This window comes from Amblyraja radiata, chromosome 1, assembly GCF_010909765.2.
Source record: "Amblyraja radiata isolate CabotCenter1 chromosome 1, sAmbRad1.1.pri, whole genome shotgun sequence".
Lineage (NCBI taxonomy): Eukaryota > Metazoa > Chordata > Chondrichthyes > Rajiformes > Rajidae > Amblyraja > Amblyraja radiata.
Genome location: NC_045956.1, coordinates 142,238,663 through 142,257,339, shown reverse-complemented (window position 1 = coordinate 142,257,339; position 18,677 = coordinate 142,238,663). Strand labels below are relative to the sequence as shown.

Here is an 18,677-nt window from a genome sequence, read left to right as displayed (position 1 = left end):
ATAAATGTAATGTTTTGTCAGTAAACAAGTGCTTTTATTTTGGACATTGGTGTTATTTAATGAGAAAGCAGTGGTACCGATATATTTCTGTGCTACGTTGATTCTGATGTTTTTGGATTGTCTGATGTGGGTTGAGTCAGCACATTGGGTGTGGTTCCCAAATGCTTTTCATGCATGGTGTTTAAAGAATGATGAACATTGCTTTTGTTCCAGATAGTTGTTGCGGTAATAGACTAGAGGCAAGAAACAGGTTTTTTCATCTATTCATCAGATTGAGTTTTTTTTTTTTTTAAATCACCATAAATGTGCCAGGATGAGGAAGAAGAGTTGTACTTACGTGGCATATTTAACTCTGTTAGGATATCCCAAAATACTTTTGTAGGCATTGAACTTGTGCTGCAGAAATAATTGTTTTCGACAGTAAAAGTATCCTATAGGAGAGGCACTCAATAACACTGGAATGAATGTAGGATTTGGGTTCAAGGAAGAGTATTGGTAAACAAACACCTTCACTATCTAGAAAACTATCTGGAATTTTAAAAAAAATTTTTTTTTATGAAGAACTAAGATTTAATGTGTCCCTGATAGGACAATGAAATTCTTGCTTTGCTTCAGCACAACAGAACATAGTAGGCATTGACTACAAAACACATGAATAAATAAACTGATAAAGTGCAAATAACAGATAATGGGTTATTAATGTTCAGAGTTTTGTCCGAGCCAGGTTTAATAGCCTGATGGCTGTGGGGAAGTAGTTATTCCTGAACCTGGTTGTTGCAGTCTTCAGGCTCCTGTACCTTCTACCTGAAGGTAGCAGGGAGATGAGTGTGTGGCCAGGATGGTGTGGGTCCTTGATGATACTGCCAGCCTTTTTGAGGCAGCGACTGCAATAAATCCCCTCGATGGAAGGAAGGTCAGAGCCGATGATTGACTGGGCAGTGTTTACTACTTTTTGTAGTCTTTTCCTCTCCAGGGCGCTCAAGTTGCCGAACCAAGCCACGATGCTCTCTACTGTGCATGCTCTCTACTGTGCACCTGTAAAAGTTAGAGAGATTCCTCCTTGACTAACCGACAACTTGACAAACCTGCAGTAGAATATTTTTCCTCTCGAAAGCATACTCAATGCTAGCATTTATTTCAAGAGGGCCTATATACAAAAACAGGGATGTAATGTTGAGGCTCTATAAGATGCTAGTAAGGCCACATTTGGAATATTGAGCAATTTTGGACACCATATCTGAGGAAGGATGCGCTGCCTCTGGAGAAGGTCCAGAGGAGGTTACAAGAATGATCCCAGGAATGAGTAGGTTAACCTATGATGAGCTTTTGTTGGCACTGGGCCTGTACTCACTGGAGTTTAGAAAAATGAGGAGTGTAATGTTAACTTTTCCAATGTCCAACTTATTGCCGTTACGACACAGGCAATGAATGTACTACACAGGGATGAGTGATCGTACGCAGCTAATAGCAAAAACGAATCCTCCAGTCGTTCTTTCCAGTTTTATTGATTTTTATTAAAGTTGTTGTAAAAACAAAGTGAACATTCCAGATCCTCTTTATTCTTATACAAATTGTAGCTTTCCATTCTTACTATCTGAACTGGTAAAAAAACTGTATTCCTTCTCTCCTGCCGGCTCCAGTTAATACGACCACTCCCTGTGGTATCGCTAGCCTAACCTGATGTATGTCATGCCCATACGTATATTGAAAAGCTCACCCCCAAGCGTACAAAATAATTCTGCAAGAAATATCTAGACAATATAATAAAATATGCCAACAGTAACTAGCCTAAGCAAGATTGGCTCCTGCAGAGGGACCTCATTGAAACGTACAGCATAGTGAAAGGCTTGTATAGAGTGATGTGGAGAGGATGTTTCCACTAGTGGGAGAGTCTAGGACTAGAGATAGCCTCAGAATGAAAGGATGTTCTTTTAGGAAGGAGATGAGGAGAAATTTCTATAATGAGAGTGGTCAAAAGTCAAAGTCAATTTTATTCATCACATTTTATTCTGGTGAATCTGGAATTATTTGCCACAGAAAGGTATCTGGTTATGAGGATAGGAGGGAGAGAGAGATTGAATGGCGGAGTAGACTTGATGGGCCAAAGGGCCGAATTCCAAGGAGGCCGAGTGCCCTTTAATACTCGGCAGTTGAAAGTTAACTCGGCAGGCACAAGAGTTCCAAGAACATCCAGTAAGTGGTAAGTGGGGAATCCTTGACTGGGGTAAAATTACTAAATATGGTCCTGAACTCAAGAATTACTCCACACCATTAATGTAGATAGTGAGCACTTCCTGTATTTTCAATCTTTAACTGGAAGTGGTTTTGTGGTAACGTCACTTTACGCTAAATGAGCAATGCATCTGGGGTAAAGTTGCAAATATTTGGACAATATAATAGTTTAAGTAGATCAACAGTGTTGCTGCTTTTTGTTATGTTTATAATCTGGCTCGTTATATTCAAATGCATATTCTCAGTCACCCTTTGTGGGATCTCGGCAAGCGAGGCATTACTCAATTTTGAGCGTTTCACCTCTGTAATTTGTTGAGTTAAATTGTACCAGTGTAATTCCTCCACGAACACTGGAGGAAAAATTAGCCTATGCATCAAGTTGTATTAAAGCACACTAATCCTTTGGTACATGAGTTATTATGTTAGTTTACCAACAAATTTAAGCTGAATTTGTCTAGTTAATATATGTCATTATTAAGTCAATTAGGCTGGCTGAATGTGATTACTGTTATGCTCATTGAATCCAAATGCCATTTTTAACCTGGATTATAAATACATTTCTAGCATCTGGATTTAATTTTTGGATTTATTCAGTGAAAACAAGTAAATTTATGCAAGTATAACTGAGGCTGTCTTTGGTTTAGTTTAGCGTGGAAACAGGCCATTCGGCGCACCGACCAGCGATCCCCGCACATTAACACACACTAGGGACAATTTACAATTATTCCAAGCCAAACCTTCACGTCTTTGGAGTGTTGGAGGAATCTGGAGAAAACCCGCACAGTTCATGGGGAGAATGTACAAACTCCGTACATTTACAAACAAGGCAATTTATTTAAATTGCCATCCTGTTCAACACAGATAACGATGGTCAAAGAGTCTGTTCCTGTGCTGTATTGTTCTATGTGAAAGTTATTCCTTTATTAAGCACTTTTCCAAATGAGGGCAAACTATTTCCTGTATATAATTTGCCCGTTGAAAAGCACCATAAATTGGCACTAATTGAGCAAAATGTCAGTATGTGGCAAGAAATAGGATGGGGAAGTTAACAATTTTGCAGGAAAGAAAATGTATTTGTTAGAGCACGTTAGATCTTTGGGGACATCCTAAGTGACTTATCAGCCAGTTGAAAGTGAGTTGTAATCAATTGCAACAGTCGATTTATGCAATGCAACGATCCCACAAACAGTAAATATGTAAATAACTTGAGTCTGTCCTTTGTGAGATACGGTTGACTGAGGCATTGAAGGAAGACCCCATCTCTTCAAATAGTGTCATGGTATATACCTGGGAAGGTGGGAGATTAGCTTAATCACTGATACAAAAGAGAGTTTTAAAAACAGTGTAGCTATTTCTGAGCTGTGCATTGAAGTTGTCCCCATTTCCTAATCGGCCACCATTTAGATAATAGTCTACTTTCCTGTTTTTGCCACCAAAGTGGATAACCTCACATTTATCCACATTATACTGCATCTGCCATGCATTTGCCCACTCACCCAGCCTATCCAAGTCACCTTGCAGCCTCCTAGCATCTTCCTCACAGCTAACACTGCCCCCCAGCTTCGTGTCATCCGCGAACTTGGAGATATTGCATTCAATTCCCTCGTCCAAATCATTAATATATATTGTAAATAGCTGGGGTCCCAGCACTGAGCCTTGCGGTACCCCACTAGTCACTCCCTGCCATTCTGAAAAGGACCCGTTTACTCCTATTCTTTGCTTCCTGTTTGCTAGCCAGTTCTCTATCCACATCAATGCTGAACCCCCAATACCATCGAAGGGATCTATCGCAGTCGCTGCCTCAAAAAGACTGCCAGCATCATCAAGGACCCACACCTTCCTGGCCAAACACTCATCTCTCCGCTGCCATCAGGTAGAACGTGCAGGAGCCTGAAATCTGGTACATCCAGGTTCAGGAACAGCTACTTCCCCACAGCCATCAGGCTATTAAACCCGCCATCAAACAAACTGAACTATAACAGCCAATTGCACTTTATCTGTTTATTTATATGTGTATATATATGGTCCATGCGATATAGACACACTGAACTATATGCTTACAATACTCTGTTGTGCTGCAGCAAGCAAGAATTTCATTGTCCTATCTGGGACACATAACAATAAACTCTCTTGACTTGACGTGACAGTGGCGGGGCTGATCACTGAGGGCGATGAGGTACAGAGATTAATAGGCTGGTGCTCGGAGAACAACCAAGAAAACAAAAGAGCTCATCATTGACTTCAAGAAGAAGCAGGGTGACCATCCTCCACTGCACATGGACGGAGAAAGAGTGGACAGAGTCTCCAGTTTCAGGTTCCTGGGCACCCACATCTCTGCAGATCTCAGGTGGTCAACTAACACAAACTCCCTGATAAAGAAGGCACAACAACGACTTTACTTCCTAAGATCACTCAGGAAAGTCAACTTGCCACAACACTGCTAGTGTCATTCTACAGTTGCCCCATAGAGAGGGTCCTGACACATGGCATCCTGGTGTGGTATGGCAACAGTTCTGCAGCTGACAAGAAGGCTCTGCAGAGAGTCATCAACACAGCCCAGAAGATCACCAACACACATCTGCCTGCCCTGGAAGAGATCTATAGCTCACATTGCCTGCAAAGCCAAAGCATACACCCCTCAACATCAGTGGCACCACAGTGGAGAGAGTGGAGAGCATAAAGTTCCTCTGTGTGCAAATTACAGACAGCCTCACCTGGTCCAGGAACACCACGGGGACCGTCAAACGGGCCCATCAGCGACTGCACTTCCTGAGGAAACTAAAACAGGCCTCACTCCCCACCAACATCCTCAGGACTTTCTACAGGGGTACGGTGGAGTCTGTACTCGAGTACTGCATAAATACGTGGTACTCCACCTGCAACTGCTCGGACAGGAAGGCTCTGCAGAGGGTAGTGAGGGGAGCAGAGAGGATCATTGGCGTCTCCCTACCCTCGGTACAAGAACTGTTCCAGAGCCGCTGTCTGAAAAAAGCTCAGAGAATTGCTAAGGACAAACTGCACCCCCTCCACATACACCTGGATCTCCTGCCATCAGGCAAGAGATATCGCAGCATCAAAGCCCGGACTACAAGACTGCTAAACAGCTTCCTGCCACGGGCTGTGAGGCTGCTAAACAGTCACTTTGTACTCAGTCACCTGATTCTGAGGCTTGGCACGGACACTTTAATAACTGGCACTGGCCACTTTAATAACTGGCACTGGCCACTCAAATCAGCTGCCCCGGACATTTTATGATTGGTTTTACTGTATTTTAACGTTGTTGTTTTACCTGCGTTTAACTATTTATACTGTTCCATCAGGGACTGGATTGTTTTTAGTGTTATGTGTGAAATTTTTTAAATTTCATGTGCGATGCTCCGGTATTCCCTGGGAAACGTCTTTTCATTTTGCACTGTACAACTGTTGCTTGCAAGATGACAATAAAGATTGATTGATTGATTGAAAATACATCACTCACGCATCCTAAAGGACTTGTCTCATCCCGCACATCACTTGTTTGCCCTTCTGCCCTCAGGAAAGTGTTACAGGTCCATCAAATCACACACCACAACATTAACAAACAGTTTCTACCCCAAGGCCATCACCACTCTGAACTCTGCACTGACTACACATACTCTATAGCCAATATTTTGTACTGCTATAACATTATACTGTGAAATACTGCACATATTTATACTTATATTGCACATTCTGACTTGACTTGCCGTTTATCTTGCCGTTTTTGCTGTTTCCATTGTCGTTATTATTTATCTGATACATTGGAGCTCCACTCGGGCAGTGCGCCTGAAATTTTGTTGTATGTATTTACAATGACAATGGTGTGGGAGATTGCAACCTTCATATGGTCCACCCTTTTTTGACTAATGCAATCAACCCGACGTGCACAAACAAATAGATCAAATAGAACATGCCAACATACAACTTTAGGCTGTGCACTCCATACACAAGAAGACAATGACAATATAGTGTATTATTATGATTATTTCTCCCCATAACTGACACCCGTACACTCCCAGGGAAATATATTTACATGGATGTATAAGGGTACATATGTTCCATGTACCCTCTGTCATTCTATTCACCAACATTTGATAAGTCTCAAATAAAGGTTGTACGGGAAATCAAAGGTAATGGTGTAGGTGGCATGTTAGAAGATTGGCTGGCAGGCCGTTCAGAGAAAAGGACATAGCATGTAATGTCTATTCATTTTTGGGAAGATGTAAGGAGATGTAATGACTTGTGTGCTGTTGGATTCACTGCTGGAGCTTCAACCTTCATCATTTAAATGACATTTATAATCTGGGAAAATGTGAAACTCCACTTTGGAAAAACAAAATACCGTACTTTAGTTTGGTTTATTGTCACCTGTATTGAGGTACAGTGAAAAGCTTCTGTTGCACGCTAACTAGTCAGCGGAAAGACAATATATGATTACAATCGATCCATCCAGTGTACAGATACATGATAAAGGGAATAAGATTTAGTGCAAGATAAAGTCCAGTAAAGTCCGATTAAAGAGATACAAGATACATTTATTTGTCACATGTGCCAGTTGGCACAGTGAAATATGTGTTCACCATACAGCCATACAATTAAAATAAAGTACACACCACACGATAGAGTCCAACATAAAACATCCCCACACAGCAGAATCAAAGTTTCCCACTGTGAGGGAAGGCACCAAAGTCAGTCATCTTCCTCTGTTGTTCTTAATGTTCATCTGTGGTTGGGATCCCACGAGCCCTCCGCAGTCGCCGCAACGGGTGGCCCGATATTCAGGCCCGCTCGCCGGGATGGAACTCCGACGTCGGACCGTGAGAACAACCTCCGCGGCGTGGACCTCCGAATCGGCCGCCTCCTACCAGAGTCCGCGGCTCCCGGAGTCCACAGGCCGCGCTGGGCAGTGATTCACGCTTGCGGCCCTCGGCAAAGGGTCCCAGGGACTCCGCGATGTTGAGGTCAGCGCCGCCCGCGTTGGCAGCACTTCAAACCTCAGCTCCCCGATGTTGGAACAGCGGGCCCAGCACTGCAGAGCTTCAAATGGCGATCCAGGTAGGCATTGCTCTGCTCCGCAGTGAATCCAGTGCTGCGACTCCGCTGCTGAAGCTCTGGTCCGGTCCCCGGCAGGAAAGGCCGCTCCAATCCAGTTGGCAGGCCGCAAGGAGGGGGGCGAGGACGCGTCCACGCCAGGAAGCGACTGAGAAGCAGTTTCCCCCTTACCCTACCCCCCTCCCCCACATTAAAAAAAAGTAACGAAACTCCAAAACTAATTTTTAGACAAACTAAAATTTAAAAAAGATAGAAAAAAACAGACAGACTGCAGGCAGAGGCCGCATTCAATGCGGCGCCCCTAGTGGAACGTCCGAGGGTCTCCAATGAGGTAGACAGTACCTCAGGAATGCTCTCTAGTTGCTGACAGGATAGGTTTGTTGCCTGATAACAGCTGAGAAGAAGCAGTCCCCGAATCTGGAGGTGTGCATTTTCACACTTCTATACCTCTTGCCTGATGGAAAGAAGAGGGAGTGACCATGGTGCGACTCGTCTTTGATTATGCTGGTGGCCTTGCCGAGGCAGCGGGAGATATATATGAAATCAATGGGAGGTTGGGCTACGTCTACAATTCTCTGCAATTTCTCGTGGTCTTGGATGGAGCTGGCCCCAAACCATGCTGTGATGCACCCCAACAAAATGCTTTCTACGGCGCACCTGTAGAAGTTGGTGAGAGTTGTTAGGGATATGCCACACGTCCTAAGCTTCCAAGGAAGTAGAGGCGTTGCTTCAATGTGGAAGAGAATGATAAACTCTGGGATGGAGAAGCCTCTCTCCTTCATAGAAGCATGGGATACTAGCCTAGCAATAAGGAAAACAAATAGGATGTTTTCTGCAAAGGGTTTGAATACAGATGGTTTGGAAGTTACGCATCAGTTTTATAGATCGTTGGTGATATAATATGCAAGTTTTGCCCAGAGTATTTTTTTCCTTCAGAATGGTAACGTGCTGAAAGCAGGGAATGTTACAAAATAATTTGATATCCCATTTATATCAAGGACTTCAAGACTATACAAAAGGAAATACTATAGAAACAAAACAGAAATGGGAATTGGAAATGAACATTATTATTACAGATGAAATATGGGAAGGGACATGTCTCTTGGGCCATAAGCTGACAAGCAGGGAGGGAGTTCGATTGGAAAATTAAAATGAGAGTATTTAGGACACCTCTCGTGCTAGCAAGATACAGTAACACCTCAAATTTATGTTGGAGACAATGTGGGAAGATCGGTGATCTCACACATTTTTTGGGATTGTCCCAAATTGTACCAATACTGGAGAGACATCCAGGTAGAGATTAAATTAATTCTGGGAGTGGATCTACCTTTGGAACCGGCTTGTTTCATATTAGGAGATACTCCAGCAGCAACAGATATTCAAAATCAGAAATATCTGCTTGGGTTGATGCTGTTGATTGCTAAAAAGATGATAACAGTGCTATGGAGAAAGGAAATGCCACCAAATGTCCAACAGTGGAGGGAAAGATTGAAAAATGTATACTTGATGGAAAGTATAACTGCTAAACTCCAGTTGAGGACTGATGCCTTTAATATTATATGGAAACCGGTACTATTACAAATGCCAAGAATGATTAAAGATATGAATTGATGAGCTTGCTCTGGTGCCTGTGAATAAGATGCTTCTATGATAGAATGTTAACAGGATCTGATGCGATGCTAATAGAGGTTAGGTGATCTGTATTTTGGCATTTTGCGGTTGTCCTTTGTGTATTTTGTTATATCAATAAATGTTGAGTTAAAAAAAAAAGAAAGCAGTTCAGAGATTTACTTAACTAATACTTGGATCGAGTGGGTTGTCTTATGAAGGGTTGGAAGACCAGGCATATAACTGCTGGAGTTTTCGGAACATGAAAAAGTGGCTAAATTGTAACATGACAACATCATTTGACTCTCAAAGTAGACAGGAATGTAGAGAAACAATAATGCTTTGCTTTTCCGCAGACAACATTATCAAAAATAAACACAGGTCTATCCTAATTAGAGTGGTTTAACCATATTCAACTCTCATACAGTTTAATGTAAAACACATCAACCCCCAAGAAACAAAGTAACAAAAAATGTAACCAATTGGTAAATTAGCTGAAGAATCACTAGCACATTCTTGCATGGATTTGCTGTTAAATTAATTTACAGTTAAGAAACCCTAACAAAACTTCACCCGAGTCTGTAATCAAATTATCACAAGACTGCAAATATGGTGACACACTCTCAGATGGAAAGATTAGAATGCAGAACTGAAAGATGATCAGATTATGAGGCAATTGTTAGAAGCAAATCTAACCTTTGAGAAGACAAAAAAAAAAATCGCAAATAGTAGAATCAACAAAAAAAACATGCAGGGACTCGCAAGTGAGTCCTGCACTTGGAAGAAGTGGAAAACACGCTACCCCAAAGCAAATCAAACATTTTTAAAAAGGTAAGAAAAATCTAGTATTCCTGTTGCGGCAATCATGTTATCTGAAACTTGGTTCAGACAAGAAAAATGCCACATGTAGTTTAAAAGGAAGTTAATCAAGAGACAACATTCATATAACAAACTATATCTGAACTTAACAAAGGCTGGCAAAATCTGTAAAACCCATACTGGTGAAAGCACAGAAGTAGTGGGAATTACTGACATGACAGCCAGGGAAGGGTAAATGTTTTACCAAAGCTCACTGTTACAGATCTTGTTCATCTTGGTCAAGTGTTAAAATGCTTACTTGAAGGAATTACAATTCTCAAACTTAATTAGTTTCTACAAGACGGGAGATTTTCCTGAGCAATAATAATTATTTAATCCAACAATAGCATTTTATTTACGCCTCATACTAACCAGTTTAATTGTAAAAACATTATACTCTGCTGCAAATACTTAAAGTTTCTGCTAAGGCCACTCTTCCCATTAGTAACACTGAAGGAGGCAAAAATAAAGGGACTGTAAAACAGCAGTGGATAACCTACAGCAAATTCTGAACTTCTGGAAGTTACTAGATGCAACGAGACCTGTGTGTCATGGTACACCAGTCATTGAAAGTAGGCATGCAGGTGCATCTGGCAGTGAAAAAAAGCAAATGGTATGTTAGCATTCATAGCAAAAGGATTTGAGTATAGGAGCAGGGAGGTTCTACTGCAGTTGTACAGGGTCTTGGTGAGACCACACCTGGAGTATTGCGTTCAGTTTTGGTCTCCTAATCTGAGGAAAGACATTCTTGCCATAGAGGGAGTACAGAGAAGGTTCACCAGACTGATTCCTGGGATGTCAGGACTTTCATATGAACAAAGACTGGATAGACTCGGCTTGTACTCGCTAGAATTTAGAAGATTGAGGGGGATCTTATAGAAACTTACAAAATTCTTAGGGGGTTGGACAGGCTAGATGCAGGAAGATTGTTCCCGATGTTGGGGAAGTCCAGGACAAGGGGTCACAGTTTAAGGATAAAGGGGAAATCCTTTAGGACTGAGATGAGAAAAATTCTCTGCCACAGAGGTAGTTGAGGCCAGTTCATTTGCTATATTTAAGAGGGAGTTAGATGTGGCCCTTGTGGCAAAAGGGATCGGGGGGTATGGAGAGAAGGCAGGTACAGGATACTGAGTTGGATGATCAGCCATGATCATATTGAATGGCGGTGCAGGCTCGAAGGACCGAATGGCCTACTCCTGCACCTATTTTCTATGTCTATGGTGGGGAGGTCTGAGCCGATGATGGACAGGGCAGTGGTCACAACTTTCTACATTCTTTTCTGCTCCTGGACGCTCAAGTTGCCGAATCAGGCCACGATGCAACCAGTTAGTATGCTCTCTACTGTGCACCTGTAGAAGTTCGAAAGAGTCCTCTTTGACAAAACGACTCTCCGTAATCTTCTCAGTAAGTAGAGGCGCTGATGATTATAATTGCATCAGTGTTCTGGGATCAGGAAAGATCTTCGGAAATATGCACGCCCAGGAATTTGAAGTTCTTGACCCTTTCCACCATCGTCCCGTTGATATAAACGGGACTGTGGGTCCCTATCCTACCCCTTCCAAAGTCCACAATCAGTTCCTTGGTTTTGCTGGTGTTGAGAGCCAGGTTATTGTGCTGGCACCATTTGGTCAATCAGTCGATCGTCTGAAAATCTAATGATGGTGTTGGTGCTGTGGGTCGGTATGCAGTCATAGGTATAGAGGGAGTAGAGGAGGGGGCTCAGCACACAGCCTTGTGGAGCTCCTGTGCTGAGTATCAGAGTGGGGGAGTGGTGACTCCCATCCTGACTGACTGGCGGGTTCGTTAGCAAGTCCTTAATCCAAAGGCGGATGTTGTGTAGATCGGACAGCTTGGAGACCAGTCTACTTGGTATGATTGTATTGAATGCAGAGCTGTAATCCACAAATAGCAGTTGTGCGTATGCTCCTTGTTGTTCTAGGTAGAGCAGTACAGTATGGAGGGCAGTGGCAATGGCGTCATCTGTTGATCTGTTTGCTCAGTACGCATATTGGTGTGGATCCTGGGTTGATGGGAGAGAGGCCTTGATGCGCTTAAGGACCAATCTCTCCAGGCACTTCATGATTATTGGTGTTAGTGCCTGTAGTCGTTGAGGCAGGTTATGGCTGTCTGCTTTGGAACTGGCACTATTTATGATGTTTTTAAGCGTGTGGGGACCATGCATTGTGCCAGGGATTGGTTGGAATTTTTTGTAAATACATCAGTTAACTCAACAGCACAGTCTCTGAGAACCTGTCCTGGGATCCTGCCCGGACCTGCTACCTTCACTATGTTCACATTCCGTAATGTGTGTGTGTGTGTGTGACATCAGCAGTGTGTATGATGAGTGTCTGGCTGTTGGGTGTTGGAGCTGGAGTAGTGGGCATGACCGTCTCCTCTCATGGCGGCCAAAGACGTGGTTGAGCTGTTCTGCCAGAGGCACTGTTGCTGGTGGATGAGTGGTTTTGTATTGTGGTAAGGCATGAGAATGGGGTTTGGAGGGAGAAATAGATCAGCCAAGATTGAATGGCGGAGTAGACTTGATTGGCTGAATGGCCTAATTCTACTCCTATCATTTATGATCTTATGACTTATGATGCCCTTCCACTACAAACCTCTCATCTATGATTAAGCCAGTTCTGAATCCATTGTACCAAGTCACTGAGAATCCCATGCATCAGCCTACCATGGTGAACTGCATCAGTATCATTTCTATAATCCATGCAGACAACGCTAATGCCCTACCCTCATTGATCGCCCTAGTGTCCTTGGGTCACGAGTGAGAAAGGAACCTTGCAGGCTAAAAAAGAAAAGGATGTTGGTGTAGACAACCCCATTGGTGAAGTCCCAAATGAAGATTAAATTCATATTGTGAATTCATATCCTGAATAATACACTTGATGGCAAGTAGTATCTCCTGTTCTCCTCACAAGGTTTTGTTGTCCGATTAGGCAAGTAATCTACATGAACTGGGGCCTGAATATGAGCTTAGGGTAAGAACTACCTGACAGTTACTAAACACATGGGTAACATATAGAGTTAACATATAGAGTGCCTGTCTCATAAATATTTTATCCCTGCTGGATAAAATGTCAGAAAGAATCCTGAGGTATTTTCAATCATTGTCAAAGAGACCGAACGGGAATATTGAAGAGTGCTGTGTGGTGATATTACGTTACAGAAACGGTGTATGGCTAAAGTACTGGATAAAATGTAACTAGTTAGGCAGCATCTTTGGAAAGTGAAGTGGCCATTGCTTCAGGTCTGCAACCCCTCATCAGAACAGGTCATGGCCAACATCTTTCTCCATTTGGACTTGCTATCAGCCTGCAGATTCATCAGTATCTGCGATCAGAAACTTACTCGATGTAAGACATACCCTGATGGTAACTCCTTTTTGTGTGGCTGCATCAAGCATTCTTTAGAACTTGGGTGTGCAAGCCACCTCTTGTTACTACATGTTGATCTTCTACCTGACCCCCAAATTATGTAAGATGGTCTCATTGCTGTGGCACATTCCACTCGGAAGAATCGTGCTACACAACCTGCCAATGGCAGAAATGTTTTTTCACAAAAACATCTTTGATCGTACATCAGTCAAGTAATGGCATACTATGATGAACTCGTGAGAAAAAGGAGACAGACCCTGCTGTATAGTTCCCTGAATAGACTTTCAAAGGGAGGAAAAATGTATGACAAATGCCAATGAGCCTAGCACCGATCCTCTAAGGCACACCACTAGTCACAGGTATCTAGTGTGAAAAATAACCTTCCACCACCATGTTTCCTCCCATTAAGAAAACTGTATCCAGTTACCTAGCTGTCAACGGATCCCATTCATCTAACCTTACAGAGCAACCTACCATGCGGAACCTTATTAAAGGCCTTATTGAAGTCCATATAGATAAGACCTAGGTTTTCAAACTGGAGGTGGACTTCCTCAAGGAAACCATCATAAAGTTAGAAAGGGATTATAATGATAAAAACAGGCAACTTTTTTATTCAGTGATTAAAGTGGTGTGATTAAAAATGTTGTCCCATTGAATTGGGGAGCAGACGATCAGGTTTTGTTTTTAAACAGAAAAATAGGTGCTGGAGGAGGCCTTTGGCCCATTTATCACATGTTATGTCTTCAATTCTCCCCATGTAACCAGTGCCAAGTTATACTGATCTTCTGCCCAATGGCATTATTGATTAATAGAAACATAGAAAATAGGCGCAGGAGTAGGCCATTCGGCCCTTCGAGCCTGCACCCCCATTCAATATGATCATGGCTGATCATCCAACTCAGTAACTCAGCATCTCAGTATTAATGGTGACTAAAGCTGATGATCTGGAAGATGATACAATAGAAACATAGAAACATAGAAATTAGGTGCAGGAGTAGGCCATTCGGCCCTTCGAGCCTGCACCGCCATTCAATATGATCATGGCTGATCATCCAACTCAGTATCCCGTACCTGCCTTCTCTCCATACCCTCTGATCCCCTTAGCCACAAGGGCCACATCTAACTCCCTCTTAAATATAGCCAATGAACTGGCCTCGACTACCCTCTGTGGCAGGGAGTTCCAGAGATTCACCACTCTGTGTGTGAAAAAAGTTCTTCTCATCTCGGTTTTAAAGGATTTCCCCCTTATCCTTAAGCTGTGACCCCTTGTCCTGGACTTCCCCAACATCGGGAGCAATCTTCCTGCATCTAGCCTGTCCAACCCCTTAAGAATTTTGTAAGTTTCTATAAGATCCCCTCTCAATCTCCTAAATTCTAGAGAGTATAAACCAAGTCTATCCAGTCTTTCTTCATAAGACAGTCCTGACATCCCAGGAATCAGTCTGGTGAACCTTCTCTGCACTCCCTCTATGGCAATAATGTCCTTCCTCAGATTTGGAGACCAAAACTGTACGCAATACTCCAGGTGTGGTCTCACCAAGACCCTGTACAACTGCAGTAGAACCTCCCTGCTCCTATACTCAATGTTGGTTTGTTTAGTCCTATAAATTTTGAGGTTTTTGCAGAGATAGAATTAGTGCCTATTCAGAGCCTCAAGTTGCCCACTGTTGGTAGTCTGGGTCTCAGAAGCATATTAGGAGAGCAAGGATCACTGCTACCTAGCACAGAGTGCTTTTTTGTGCCGGATCCAAGGTCTGCAGCTTGGAATACCCTCTTGCTTAATCAGGCAAATGCTATGCTGGCATATTGGAGATGCTGCCTTAGCCAAGAGGTCACTGCACAGATGTATGAGGTGGTCCATGTTTTCCAAGGTCTCACGATAAACTATGTTCATCAGAAGGTAGTATGAAGCAATTGAAGGCTGGTGAATGAGCTTTGTCCTGTGGATGTTGACTGTAAGGCCAATTATCTCTTGTACTGCTGTGAACTAATCAGCAATGATTTTTGGGAATCTCTGAGCCATGACCACTTAAAGCAGAGGAGGAGAATTCAGGATGACAGTAAGAATGTTGAGTCCATTCAGCTGGAATATACAAACACTACGAGTAGCAGAAGGATCACACTATCTAACAAACTGTCCGTGTCAGGCATATCTCGTCAAATTAAGAGTTTAGAGATTCACATGGAAACAGGCCCTGCGGCCCACCAAATTCACACTGACCATGTATCACCCATTCACACTAACTCCCTAACACACAATTTATGGAGGCCAATCCTTGGAAACCTCCAATTCCCACATTGGCCTCATTGGTCGTCTCCAAACCCACAAAACTGGAGTGGAAAGAAATCATCCTTGATCCCAAGGGACTGGCTAAGTAGTAGTTTTTAAAAGGGGATTGTGGAGCAATGAATTCGCATTTGTTGGTCACTGAACCATTTGGTTTTAAGGCCAACTGTTCTAATTGAACAATTATAAACCAATTCCAAGAATTTGCACTGAGTAGTTTTTGCATGCTGCCCTGCACAACAAAGCCCAGGTCTGGAGTATAAATAATATTAGTAAGGAAAAGAACATTTGCAGATATAGATTTTTTTCTAAGTGAGAGCAGAGGTTAACAAACATCAGCATCTAATAGTCAACCTTATTGATACTCCTCATTTCAGTTGAAAAATACTTGGCAGTTGTAACAAATCATATCAGTATACCAGCTTAATTTTAATTGGTAATTTTAGAGTAGGTACAGATACAGAAATCAACATTCTCAGTTTATAAATGCAAGAAATGTATAAGATAAAACAAAAATGCTTTGTTTAAAAGTACTTTAGTGTACATTCTATGCAAATAAGTGGTGACTCAGTATAATTTTGAAACCAGTGTGAAAGCAATAGATTGATCAAAATGAATAATTAATGCCAGTTGCCTTCTTATCACAAGATCACCCTAGTAGATTGGTGCACGTGGACAGGTCAGTTATCTGTTTCCATCTTGGGTTCAGTTAATCTGCTTGCTTATCTATGATTAATGATGACTTCAAATGATCACTAATTAGACATGAAATTGAAGATGGACGTTGCATTCATTTTCACTGCTAAAGCCTGTAGAAAGGATTTTGGAATAAAAAGCTTCAATGTAAGCAAATTATGGTGACACAGCATAGAGGTAGAAAATCTAATCCTGCAGAAAGTGAAAATTAGAAGAAAATTATCCGATTTACAGCTACTTCGGTTTAAATCAAACACAGAGAAAGTCCAAAACACCTTGTGTCTGGCTGCCATATCAAAAGCACTTCAAGGTTAAATACCTTGAGCCCGATAATGACAACAGAGCGTTATTTTAAATATTTTAGATTTACTACATAACATTCAGATAAACCATATTGCTCTAAATATAACAACAGCTGCATTTTATATAGTGACTGAGATTATATCAGTAGATGGATGATGCTCTTACATGGATAGTTGAAATGGGTAAAATATATTAACACAGTCTACAGTTGAAGGTAACTGCAGATTTGAAATGTGAACCGGTGATCAAAACTGTTCTGCTGATTCTCTTTTCTATCTTTTATCTTGACATTGTTGTATTGTAGCTCCAAGTACTGTCCAAATTAATCTTGTAATGTTGCAAACACCATTACTAATTTCTTGGTTAGTACCAGGATAACCTTTTGCTTCCTGCACTCTAACCATATTAATACTTAGGACGTTTATGAAGGAGTACAGAAAATGTGAACACACACTTGCAGTATTTTGCTTTTGTACTAAAATGTTTATGTACTTCAAGCAATTCAGTAATGATAAATGAAAGTTGAAATTCCCTCTGCTATTGACAGCAGAGCAACATATACACTCTATTTTTTTATTACACAACTTATTTTAGGAAATTTAGCTGAGTAGATGAAGTGACAATATTAATTATGGTAATTATAGTTGTGTTAGTTCAAACTCATGGTGAAAGAAACTCAGATCAAGTAGCATCTATGGAGAGACGGGATGGGTTATATTTCGGGTCGTGACTCTCCTTCAGACCCGACCCAAAACGTCACCCATCTCTTCCCTCTAGAGATGCTGCCTGTCCTGCTGAGTTACTCCAGCATTTTGTGTCTTATCTTCAGTTTAAACCAGCATCTGCAGTTCCTTCCCACACAACTCGGATCAAGTGTTCATTTTTTCAAGATGATTAGAAAAGTAGCAAATAGAATTCTAGAAAAATATAAAATTTTGTATTTGGCAGGGGAAATGAATGCACAATAAAGATATGAAGACCAAAAAATAAATGATACATATTGTCATAACATTCAAAGAGGAGATAATGTTTAAGAAAGAACTGCAGATGCTGGAAAAATCGAAGGCAGACAAAAATGTTGGAGAAAGTCGGCAGGTGAGGCAGCATCTATGGAGCGAAGGAAGAAGGGTCTGGAACTGAAACGTCACCTATTCCTTCGCTCCATAGATGCTGCCTCACCCGCTGAGTTTCTCCAGCATTTTTGTCTACCAAAGAAGAGATAATGTTGTTTCAGAGCAAATGTGTTACTATTTAAACAAGTGAGTAGGATTTTTAAATATAATGCACCTATTCTGGTTAGAGAAGTAAGAGGAGGAAATTGCTGAACCCATGACTCATTTCTCCCAATCCACTCTGGGGTAAGTATGTTGTCAGAGGTGGGAGAACTGTTAATGTGTCATTCTGCTTTAACAATGCCCCTACATTAAAGAGAGTTTAAGATTTAAAATACTGGCCTTGTAGATGGTGAGGCTAAATACTGCAGCTCAGTGACCGAGGTTTGGTGTGATCTGGTTCTGGCAAAAAGGCATTTTAGGTTGAATAGTTTTTTATTTGTTCTGTAGACTAGCTCTATTGTAACAATAAGCATAGTATAAATGTCGTGTAACATAGAAACATAGAAAATAGGTGCAGGAGTTGGCCATTCGGCCCTTCGAGCCTGCACCGCCATTCAATATGATCATGGCTGATCATCCAACTCAGTATCCTGTACCTGCCTTCTCTCCATACCCCCTGATCCCTTTAGCCACAAGGGCCACATCTAACTCCCTCTTAAATATAGCCAATGAACTGGCCTCAACTACCTTCTGTGGCAGAGAATTCCACAGATTCACCACTCTCTGTGTAAAAAATGATTTTCTCATCTCGGTCCTAAAAGACTTCCCTCTTATCCTTAAACTGTGACCCCTAGTTCTGGACTTCCCCAACATCGGAAATAATCTTCTAGCCTGTCCAACCCCTTAAGAATTTTGTAAGTTTCTATAAGATCCCCCCCCTCAATCTTCTAAATTCTAGCATGTACAAGCTGAGTCTATCCAGTCTTTCTTCATATGAAAGTCCTGCCATCCCAGGAATCAGTGTGGTGAACTTTCTCTGTACTCCCGCTATGGCAAGAATCTTTCCTCAGATTAGGAGACCAAAACTGCACTTCCATCTTCTTGTTGTTGTTGTTGGTGATCCAGCTGACAACAGTGATACCATCAGCAAACTTAACGATTGAGTTTGCTTGGCTACACAAT

General features: G+C 41.9%; 1 protein-coding gene and 1 long non-coding RNA gene across 2 annotated transcripts in view; one reads left to right on the top strand and one right to left on the bottom strand.

Annotated features, from left to right (window-relative positions):
* The window catches only part of ube2r2 (ubiquitin conjugating enzyme E2 R2), a 68,570-nt gene that overhangs the window by 20,010 nt on the left and 29,883 nt on the right, over positions 1-18,677 (top strand). The window lies entirely within an intron of this gene.
* Positions 1,018-11,169, bottom strand: LOC116980055. Its single transcript, XR_004413843.1, has 3 exons — positions 11,153-11,169; positions 1,651-1,656; positions 1,018-1,064 (listed from the first exon to the last, which is right to left on the bottom strand). It is a non-coding gene; the product is annotated as an uncharacterized LOC116980055 (long non-coding RNA).